Raw genomic sequence first — 11,946 nt, forward strand, 5'->3', positions numbered from 1 at the left:
CGATTGGGGGGTTAGGGATGAGGGGTTTGCCTTTAGGTCAAACCCCGGTTTTGGAATTAACCAAGAAATGAGAATGCTGTAAATGTAAATGTTTGTAATGTAAACAAGTACTGATACCTTGTTGTAAGAATGTTTGTATTCTTACATGCGAAGGTGTAATGTATGTAGTATGTTGTATGTTGTATGTGATCTCCTCTTCAATGGTTGAATCCTTGTCTTGAATGCAACACTTAGCCTTGAATGGAGACTTAGAATGCTCAATTGCTTGAAGGAATGCTTGAATGCTTGAATGTTTGAATGCTTGAATATTGCTTTCGCGCCTTTGCTCACATATATCCTCCTCTTTCTCTCCCTTTCTAGGAGAGGAAAAGTAGTTTATATGCTTGTCAATTAGGGCTGATAGACTGATTTTCCCGCCCTTAGGCCGACTAGGAAACATTATTTTCCAATTTGCAAACTTAAAGACCCGAAGCCCCATAAGAGACCGGGCCCAAAATAGGGACAGGGACCAGGGCACTGGGCGCCATGGTCCTGGGGGACCAGGGCGCTGGGCGCCCTAGTCCTGAAGGACCAGGGCACTGGGCGCCATGGTCCCACCTCCCGGGACAGCAGGGTGCAAGGAGGATCAGGCCAGGGTGCTGAGAAATGCAGCTTTTGATGTCATGAACAAGTTTCGGGGTCTCCATTCAGGTTCCATGTTGCATCGCCATCGTGAAGACCCAAATGCAGTCGAAATTGCAAGTGTCGCAATTTTAGGATGCTCCATTTAGCCCCCACTTTAGTGGGAGTATAAGCGTACGCTCATACTTCCGATAAAGTACAAGGAAACAACATTTGAAAGACTTACACCACGTCAAGGAGGCAAGATACACCAAGCCCCCAGTGGACTAAGGATCTTACGACTTCGATTGACAAAGTAAAAGGGAAGATCACGAGGGAGAACCATGACTGTCAGTAGTAAGGTTCCCTCACTATGAGTCATGCAAGAAATATATCAAAAATTTTCAAGGCAAAGCTAAATTCGCCAAGAAATTTTGAAGTATCTTGAAAAGATAAGGACGGGATGTATGCCCCCCTACATTAAAGCGATCGCACACGCCTCACCGGGGGTGATTGCTTTAAGGTAGTGATACATATAAGAAATGAAAAAGGAGCATGTTATCACAAGGATTTAGCCCCCAAGTGTGAGATAAGCCCAAGGATAATAGACACAAAACACAAAGCACAAGGTGACTTCGCTTTCCTCGAGGTCAGTATGCTGTATGATAATGCATAATTGTTCTTCATTCCCCAATCAAGGAAGGTCACCTAGAAGAAGGGAACACATGTGTCTTTTGAGTCAACATGAGAGAGACCAAAAGAGATCTCAATGCTTTGCATCGTCCTCAAGTAGACAACACTAAGGACAACAAATAGAAGAATGAGAATAACACATAGAAGAAGTAACAAAAGAGAGGAGGAGAGAATCTGCTATGCTAATGAAACTAGTCTAGCACGTCATCTACCCCCCGATCTTGCTGATCAATATTTCGGGAAGGTAGGAAACATGCTAGAGGAGGAACATCCAACACAGCAGATGGAGCTATCACAAGATCCAAACAAGGGCTATGTTCATGTTCCAAGCCACGTTGTTCTTGTCTAGGAGCTAGGATAAGTGCTTTAGAAAATTCGTTAGATAAATGATTATCAACATCAACATATTCATGCTCACTATCAGAATGAACAGGAGTAACATTTTCATCTATATCATCATCAAGATTTATAAAAATAGGATCTTTAACTCGCACAGGATCAAGACCATCATGCATCTTATGTTTAGGAGATTTCAGCTCAATCGTCGGCTGAGGAGAAAATGGAATAATACTGGCTGAAGGTGTTTTTGGGGATTGCAAAGTTTGAGAAGCAGTTGCCTGAGCTCTAAGATGATGCTTTCGTCGGCGTTCACGTGGAGAACGATTTCATCTAGTCTTAGTAGGAAGTTGAGGAGACTGAGGAGGAGGAATGTTCTCATCCTTATCACTTGGGTGTTTAGGTTGTGGTCTCTTAGGTTGGAGAATAGGAGAAGAGGAAGGTCTCTTCTCTCCATAAGAGGAAGGAGGAGGAACTGCTCCATACAAAGGAGGAATATATGGTTTAGGAAGGAGACCAAGCCCATCATGACGAGGAGGTATAGGTCTACTTTTAGGAAGTTTATTAGATATAGGCATAGTCACATCCATAGGGATGGGTTGGGAATCTTCTTGAGGAAAGACATTAGTTTTATCTTTCAAAGGAAGAACTTCCTTCTCAAGAATGATAGGAATGTCAAGTTTGGGTGTTCTAGGTTCACTTAGAGATAGGATCATATCTTTTTTCCACTTTTGATAAGATTTGAAAAGATGATCACTTCGCGGAGGAAGAGATTGGAATTGTTTAGGCCAAAAGTAATCAATAGGAACGCTAGAAGTTCTTTCAGCTGGTTTAAAGAGACTATGATTGACAGTAACAACTTCACCATTATGGGGAAATTTCAAGCACTTGTGAATAGGAGAAGCAATAGCTTTCATGGAACATAGCCAAGGATAGCCTAGCTTCACACGAAATTGTTCGGATGATGGAATAATAGCAAAGTCCACATCAAGGGATTTGTTATGGACCTCAATAGGTAATGTAATAGAACCAATTACAGGAGAAGAAAATGCATCAAATAGTTTCACAACCACATTTGTTTCATCATAGATCACTTGATTCAATTGCAAAGTAAAAATAAATTCTTCAGTAATGATATTAACCATACAAGAAGGATCAATAAGCACTCCACGGCAAGGTGTATTCTTGACTTTTGTAACTATATATAAAGGACCATCAGGTGCCCTGATAGTTTCACTAGAATCAAAGGTGATGGAAAGTTCTTTAGGGATTTTCTGCTGCTCTACAAAGTTAATAACATTAGGAGTCATAGACACAAGATCATCAGGTGAGACAGAGGAATCAGTAGTATCAATCGCATTGGAGGTATGAGAAGGCAATGGATCAGTGAAAATCTTAAGATTTTGGTTAGGAGGAGCTACAGATACGTTGCCTTTATCATTCACACCAGAAATAGAGATAGTATTATTATCAATCAAATCTTGAATTTTACCCTTTAAAGCAAAACATTTTTCAGTATCATGCCCAAGTTGACGATGAAATTGACAAAAAGATTTGTTATCAAAATAGGGTGAATTAATCTTTGCAGGATCTATTTGCCTTATAGGAGGAAGGGTAAGCACATTTTGTTCCAATAACTTATTCATAATACTATGCAATGATTCATTCAAAGGAGTGAACTTTCTTTCTTTCTTGAAAAACTTAGAAATAGGAGGCACACCTGATGCCGCATTCACATTGTTGTTGATGATGTTTTCATTGAATTTAATGGACTCTCTGTTCGGTTTAAACTTCCCAAATGGTTGTTGACTATTATCACCCTTATCACTCGGAGCCATAGGATTTGCTTGTTCCATTTGACTCACAGTCAGTTGATAATTGTGAAGAGTTGCGCACAACTGTTGGAAAGAAGTAAACTCAGAAAATAGAAGTTTTTCTCTAATATCCTTTTGTAAAATAGAAATAAAGATTCTTTGAATATCATTGTCAGGTACTGGAAAGGAAATTTGAGCATACAGATGCTTATATCTACTAATGAAATCAGTCACTTTTTCTTTAACACCTTGTTTACAATGCATTAAATCAATCAAAGTAACTTTAGGACTTATATTGTTTTGAAATTGTTGAATAAAAGCATTTGCAAGTTGTTCGAAAGAAGTAATAGAATAAGAAGGCAACGAGCAATACCATTGTAGGGCTTTGTCTCTTAATGTTCTAGTAAACAGTTTTGCAAGCAACCTTTGGTCATAAGCAAAATTAGTACATAATGTTTGAAAGGTCTTAACATGTGTTAAAGGATCGCCCTTACCATTATAAAGCTCCAAATGCGGAATTTCAACATGTTTAGGGGGGATAGCTCGAACAATTTCAAGAGAAAGTGGGCTCGCAACATCAAATGTGGGCACACTAAACTTAGATTGATTCATAGAGGCAATTTGTTGCTGTAAAGAAGAGACAGTTTGTGCAAGATTGTTAATGGTCGCTTTAGTCGAAGAGTTCATATTAGACGTGTTAGATTGTGATGGAGGTGTTATGTTATTGAAAGAAGGTAGAGAGTAAGGTGGTGGGACACTATGATAGTTAGTCATAGGAGATGATTGGAAAGGAGGAACACTACAAGGAGGAATGGAATGATTAAACGAATTGCCCCCTTGCGTCATGTTCATTTGTGGTGATATAATAGGAACACTTATTGAAGGAATGAATGAAGAAGTTGGATTGATTGAAGAAAGAGGGTTGATTGAAGAAGAGGGATTGCCCCCATGACTGGTGATCATAGGAGGAATATCTTGTGTTGAAGTAGTCATTATGTTTGATGTAAAAGTAGGTATACTAGCAATAGGAGTTGTCAAAGGAATAGAATGATTAACTTGAGTAGGAGGTTGTGTATAATCCAAAGTTTCGGCACAACTCTTCATAGGCATCACATTCGAATCCACAATGTGTGCAATACCATGCAAAATATCAATTCCATTCTTATCACTTTGAACCATACATTTTAGACCCTCAATTAATGAAAGAGCTTCACTATCAGGGTATTCTTGAGACATCCATTGTCGAAAATCATCAAATTGGTTATCCAATTTTGAAAGTTGTTCTACAGAAACCTCATGGAGAGCTTCTTCATCATTAAGAGGATTAGAGGAATTACCCATGTCCTCGTTAAAAAGGCCATTCAAATTAGGTTCCATCTCCTCAGTAATTAAACCTTGGAAAGACTTAATTCTAAGGCTTCGTCTAACGGGAATAGTGTAATTAGGGCTTATTGTTGTAAAACTCATGCACTAAAGAGAGAGAGAGAAGATTTTGAATTTTAGAGGTAGCAAATTTCAATAAAATCAGCCAATCTCCTAGATTTAAGCTGTTAAATGCAATCAGGACAATCTCCCGAAATTTCGGAAAAAATGTCCGGGACCGTGGTGAACGGAGTGCACACGATCCTCGCAACTTTTTCGAAATTTTCAGGGATGAAAGTTATGATGATTTTAAAGCTAATCTGAAAAAATTGAGTGATTTTACGATCTGTAGATAGGCCAAATTAAAGTTGCAATCTCAAAATTGAACCCTACCAAGATTGTTGAAAAATGTAAAATTTGAATTTTGAAAAAGAGAGGGAAACTAAAATTTTGAATTTTATGATTTTAGAGGGAATACTAAAAGCAATGCAAGTTTTGAAATTTAAAAGTTGACTCAATTTCACGCAAAATTCAATTTTGAAAGTGGAAATCAAGGTTGTTGCAATTAAACATGCAATTTCAAAAGTCACAAACTGCAAAAATTTGAATAAAGGACTGAAATTTCGAATGAATGCCAACACACTTTTCAGATTTAAGACTGTAAGAAACACAATTTTGATATGAATTTCAATTTCAATGATTTTTGAATGATTATAAGCCTCAATCCAAGCAATTGCTAGACCAACTTTGACTTTAATTTTGAAAGTGTTAAAATTGATAAAATCAGCCAAAATTCTAGATTTTAGCAGAAAAATACAGTAAGATCTAGCTCCCGAAATTTCGGAAAAAATGTCAGGGACGATGGCGCTCGGGGTGCACATGGTCCTCACAAGTTTTTTCCAAATTTTCAGGGATGAGAGATATTGTGATTTTATTGCGGAATCCAAAGTTACAGCCGATTTGGAAGTGTTTTGATTAGTGAAATTATCAGTCAAAGGTTGAATCAAGAAGGTCTTAAAAATTAGGGTTTTGACGCTTAACCACTTAATTTTCAGAATTAAAGCACAAATATGAATTGACAATTTGCAATAGAAGGGTAGATCTAAAACAAGCATTAACAATTAAACATTCCACAAGTTTAATTACTAAAAAGAAAACTTTAGGGTTTTTATGCAATTAGCCTCTAAAATTTGCAAAAGATCAAACATGGAAATGTAATTAAGGAAGCAATTTTTTTAGATCTAACCATGAATAATCAGAATGAGGATGTTCACGTCGGGTTCACCAAAATGTAAAGCGGAAAAATCGAACCCTAGTCGTTCTCCCCTCCCCAACTCCAAGGAGAGAGAAGGGAGAGTCACTAGGGTTGATGGTTTTCACTTAGGAGGGACTTTACATTCAAAAGAGGGGTTGAAACCCACAAGATCCAATCCCACACAATGCGGGATTGGATTCTAAATGAGTTTCAAGGGTTAAGACATCAAGGATACCCTCTTTTGTAAAGAAATGTAGATAGGATGATTGAACTAAGAATGCATGTAAAGTAGGAAAGATTCGCTTATAAACAGAGATAGGGATACAGGATGAAGCTGCGGACCTGGAATTAGCAGTAAAATGTCGAGACGGTGTTGTTCTACAAATTTGAGCGAAAGTTGATGGGACGATGGCGCCCGGCGTGCACACGGTCCTCCGAAAAATCCGCGAAACAAAGGGGGATCTGTTCGTCTCTGCACAAGGATTCCAGATCTTCAATTACAGCCGTGCACCTGCAACCTACACACAGAAAAGAGAGGACGATTGGGGGGTTAGGGATGAGGGGTTTGCCTTTAGGTCAAACCCCGGTTTTGGAATTAACCAAGAAATGAGAATGCTGTAAATGTAAATGTTTGTAATGTAAACAAGTACTGATACCTTGTTGTAAGAATGTTTGTATTCTTACATGCGAAGGTGTAATGTATGTAGTATGTTGTATGTTGTATGTGATCTCCTCTTCAATGGTTGAATCCTTGTCTTGAATGCAACACTTAGCCTTGAATGGAGACTTAGAATGCTCAATTGCTTGAAGGAATGCTTGAATGCTTGAATGTTTGAATGCTTGAATATTGCTTTCGCGCCTTTGCTCACATATATCCTCCTCTTTCTCTCCCTTTCTAGGAGAGGAAAAGTAGTTTATATACTTGTCAATTAGGGCTGATAAACTGATTTTCCCAACCTTAGGCCGACCAGGAAACATTATTTTCCAATTTGCAAACTTAAAGACCCGAAGCCCCATAAGAGACCGGGCCCAAAATAGGGCCAGGGACCAGGGCGCTGGGCGCCATGGTCCCACCTCCCGGGACAGCAGGGTGCAAGGAGGATCAGCCCAGGGTGCTGAGAAATGCAGCTTTTGATGTGATGAACAAGTTTCGGGGTCTCCATTCAGGTTTCGTGTTGCATCGCCATCGTGAAGACCCAAATGTAGTCGAAATTGCAAGTGTCGCAATTTTAGGACGCTACAATAGGTATGCTGCAGATGAGGACTTTAAGGAGATTTACAAGGTATGTACTGAATTTGGTTAACGGTATCATATGGAGTTTTCTGATTTTTTGATCCAAGATGAACTTCTTTTCAAAGGTGGGAAGTTGTGCATACCAAAGTGCTCAATGAGGACTAATATCATCAAGGAAAAGCATAGTGGAGCTATGGCAGGTCATTTTGGTTTGGACGAGACACTTGAATTGGTAAGAAGTCACTACTTTTGGCCCAAATTGCAGGTTGATGTAAGAAAATTTGTAGACACGTGCACCATTTGCCAAAAGGAAAAATGAAGAAGTACTAATGATGGTCTCTATCAACCTTTACCCATCCCCTCAAGACCTTGGGAAAGTGTGTCAATGGACTTTGTAATGCGTTTACCTACGTCCCAAAAGGGGTTTGACAGTGTATTTGTGATAGTGGATAGGTTTACTAAAATAGCACATTTCTTGCCATGTAAGTCCACTAGTCATGCATCTTATATAGCAGATTTGTTTTTCAGAGAAGTAGCAAGGGTTCATGGACTTCCATTGAACATAGTGTTTGACCGAGATGTCAAATTTGTTGGCCATTTTTGGAGAAATCTATGGAGGAAACTTGGACACTAGGATTGTAAAAAAGACCAGAAATAATGAGTACAAATAATACTTAGTAAAATGGAAAGGAAAACCAAACTCTGAAGCCATTTGGTTGGATGAAGATCAGATCAAGAAGCATGGCACTACATCACCTGACCTCATCTCAAGTGGACTTGAGATTCATTCACCCTGAGGGTATGGTGTAGGAGCACCTCATGACTAAGATAATAAGAGCAGTAAAGGATAAAGTACACACATGGTAATGTGACCTTTCAATCTATGTAATAGGGTAGTCTTGTTGTTTGATGTTTGATTTGTTTGTAATAAACCCCACCTTGTTACCCAATGACATGGATTTGGTAAATTAATAAGCCACCATGGGCATATGGGCCTAGGGGTATTTTGTTGATTATTTTTCTAGGTGTTTATGTGTTGGAGATGTCTTAGGAAGGGTTAGGACATGTTAAAGCACCTCTAGGTAGGCGGATTTTACATATGTCAAAAGTTGCTCAAACTTGACAACTTTGTTGACAACTTTTGGTTGCAAATAACAACTTCTTTCCAACGGTCACCTCGGTTCAAAAGGTGGTTGATAACCATTGAAGAAGGTATAAAATTTCATCCCCAATCACCATTGAAGGAGGAGAATGAAGGAGAGAATGAGGAGAGAATGACTTTGTAAACTTTTGGCATCATTGAAGTAATATATTTCTGAGAATTTCCTGCAATTCTGTTATTCTACATGGTGTACCATACTGTACGATCATTTTTGAATTTTAAAAATAGTGGGATGTGTTAGAGTGGCCAATAACCTTTCCGATGCATCAATTCTAAGGTCCTAATTCACCAAGACAAGGAAGAAATCGACAAATTTCTGGAAGTGTTATAGATTTGACAGTTTTGTCTAGGGTTTTTCAAAGAAATGGCCTTACCTTGCCGATCCTTCATTGGTGGTTCATGAATTTGAAGGGGATGCAAGTATGGCCAATTTATTTTAGTATTTTAAAGGCCTTTTGCAGGTTAGGACTAGTTAGAGGCGAGGGTTTGATGGATTAAGTTAGGCAACTCCATGTGGCAATCAGTAAGTGTAAGCAAACAAGTCTCACATCATGGGTTAAAGGTCTGATTATGACCTAAGACTTGGGAATGGGTGTATTTTCTATGTCCTAAGAGTGTTCCTTGATTTTTTTTGGTGATTTAAGGTCTGTGTCTATACACTCCTTTGTAAAATAGGCCTAATTGGGCTATATCGGTCTCCTAACCAAAGTAGGGTTTGGATTCTTAGGTTCCCTACCGGTAAGAACCATTAGGATATGTTTTGTAACTCCCAAAAGGGTATCCAAATCTGGGATTTTTTGTCTGGTCTTTTGGAGAAACAAAGAGTTAAGTGTAGAAAATCGGTCTGGAAGGGCTACTAGGTTTTATAGATCTTGTTGCAGGCAGTTATCCAAACCGGTAGAGGGAACCTAAACTCAGTGGTTGAAGGAGGTCTCCCTGACCTAGGAGACTTAAAATCAAACCCTAATTAGCCATTTTTGCATTGGAGAAGGGAATAAACCATTGTTGACTATAGAGACTTTGTAGCGGTAAATCAAAGAGACCTTGTACTGGTAGTCTTCTATTTCAGAGAAAGGGATGTGGGACTTGTCAAATGGATGTTCCTTAACCCCTAGAGTGTTGTGTGATTGCTAGGGTCCTTGGTGTGTTCTTGGATTATGGGAACCTATCCTATACCGGCACCGGGACTCTTTGCATCAATGTGGCACCCTGGTCCCACCCTAAATTTGGTCAAGAACAAGGGGCTATGCTAGCTGCAAGAAAAATAAAATCTTGGTTTCATGGGGGAGGCACAAATAGGTTGTGATAAAGCATGAGGATGAGGTTTCTAAGGTGAGGGCCCCAAATGCAGTCAAAATTGCAAGAGGTGCAATTTTGGGACGCTAGATTTAGCCCCCACTTTAGTAGGAGTATGAGCTTGCGCAAATACTCACGATAAAGTAGAAGAAAGAGAAATGAAGAAGATGAGGAATGCAGAGAAAAATCATAAGGAGTATAGGATATCACTAATTTTGAGTAACTAAGCCCCAATCTTAGGATCTTAACTCTCTCAAAACATATGCAAGAGCACACAAAACAGGAACTGAAAAGACAAACAATGATAAAAGTCAAAAAAGATACACAACAATAGCTAAAGACCAAAACAAGACCTCATGACAACTAGCTGAAGAGACCTCAATATCAAAATGTCACAACTAATATGATTCTTGAAAAATGTCATCTCATGAACTCAAGTGATCACATTAAAGGGAAAAGCAAGCATCATACATGAACTATCAATAGTAAAACTATGAGTTCATGAGAGGAAGAAGAGAGAGCATGAATACACACTAAATGTTTTTATCTAGGTGATCCATGAGAAGAATGATGAGAAAGGACATGGACTACTTGCCCCTAGATGTTTTTATCTAGGTGATCCATGTTGGGGAGGAGAGTAGGATTAGTCTAGCTATTTTTAGCTAGTTCCACTCATCCTCGCGCATGTGTGCAAGTGATGTCTAGTTTCAAGTGTATAGCACCCCATATAAAATTTTGTTTCCTCTAGTTTTGAGTGTTCTTAAACATGTTTAAAATATGTAATGATGCATAAAATGAGGATGAAGCATGAGGATGCAACAATCCCATGTTGATAAATGAAACAACGATTATGCATGAGCATGCAATAATCCCATGGATGATGGATAAAATAGGGATGAAACATTAGTATGCAATAGTCCCATATTGATAATTGATAATAAAAAATGCAACTAGGAGGCTGCATATATTCCCCCCCTCCTTTAGATGTCAACATAGTCCTATTTTGATGTCTTAAGGAAGACAGAAACAAGGATACCCACCTTCAACACCAAGGAGATATCCGCTAATCAATAATGCATGCATTCCAAGCTAGAAAGAAAGACTTCTTAGCAGGCTTCATTTATTTAAGCAAGGAAGAGATAATTGTAAAAGAGATATCTTGCAACAAATGTAAAGGGATCCTTTTGAGGGATGTATGATTAACAAAGGATGAAGAGATCTTTGCATAAATATATCTACCTCCAAGAGTAGAGGAGATCCTTAATAAAGATGATATCTTGGAAGGATAAGAGGACTAAGAATGTGCACCTTCTCCAAAGTGGATTCTAAGGATTGAACACTTTCACTAAGGAGAGATTTTTCATAAAAGATGCACCATTTCAAACAAGGAATGCACACAAACTCATAATCAATGACATAAAATTATGAAAGATGAAACTAAACATATAAAGAAGGCAATCTTTAGAAAAAGAGAGAATTGAAACATTATTCTTGCCCCCCAAGCATGGAGACAAGGACACCAAAGAGAGATCATCTATAAAATACATACTCCTTCAAGGCTTCATGCATAGATTGAGGGATATTATACCCATTTAAATAGGAATAGAGGTGGGAATTGATATAGAAGAAGTTTTGATAAATGACACAGAAGGCTCCGTCAAGGCTTCATGCATAGATTGAGGGATATTATACCCATTTAAATAGGATTTAAAATCTAAGATACCCCAATTATTTGTTAAAGAAGCATCATTGGTAGGAGATTGTGTTGTTGAAGGAATAATAGTATTAAAGGGATAAAGGCATCCTACTTCATCATGAATAATATCATAAGGATTAGGATCAACCTTGATTGTGTGAAGTTCATTGTGATATGTGAATTTGATTGCGCAATTAAGAGTAGAAGGAACTTCTTTCATAGCATGAATCCATGGTCTACCTAGAAGAAGGTTATAATTAAAATGGTTGGGCATGACATGAATAGGAGTAGCTAAAGTCACAAGTCCTACTTTGATAGGTAATATTACTATACCAAGTATATCTCTAGGAACATTATCAAAGCCACGAAAACAAAGAGGATTGGGTTGAATAGAAGAATGATCCCAATTTATCTTATCTAATAAGTCAACACGACAAATGTTAAGTGTTGACCCATTATCAATTAAGTTACCTCTTATGTTGTGTTCATAAATACAAG

Source organism: Cryptomeria japonica, chromosome 10 (genome assembly GCF_030272615.1).
Source record: "Cryptomeria japonica chromosome 10, Sugi_1.0, whole genome shotgun sequence".
NCBI lineage: Eukaryota > Viridiplantae > Streptophyta > Pinopsida > Cupressales > Cupressaceae > Cryptomeria > Cryptomeria japonica.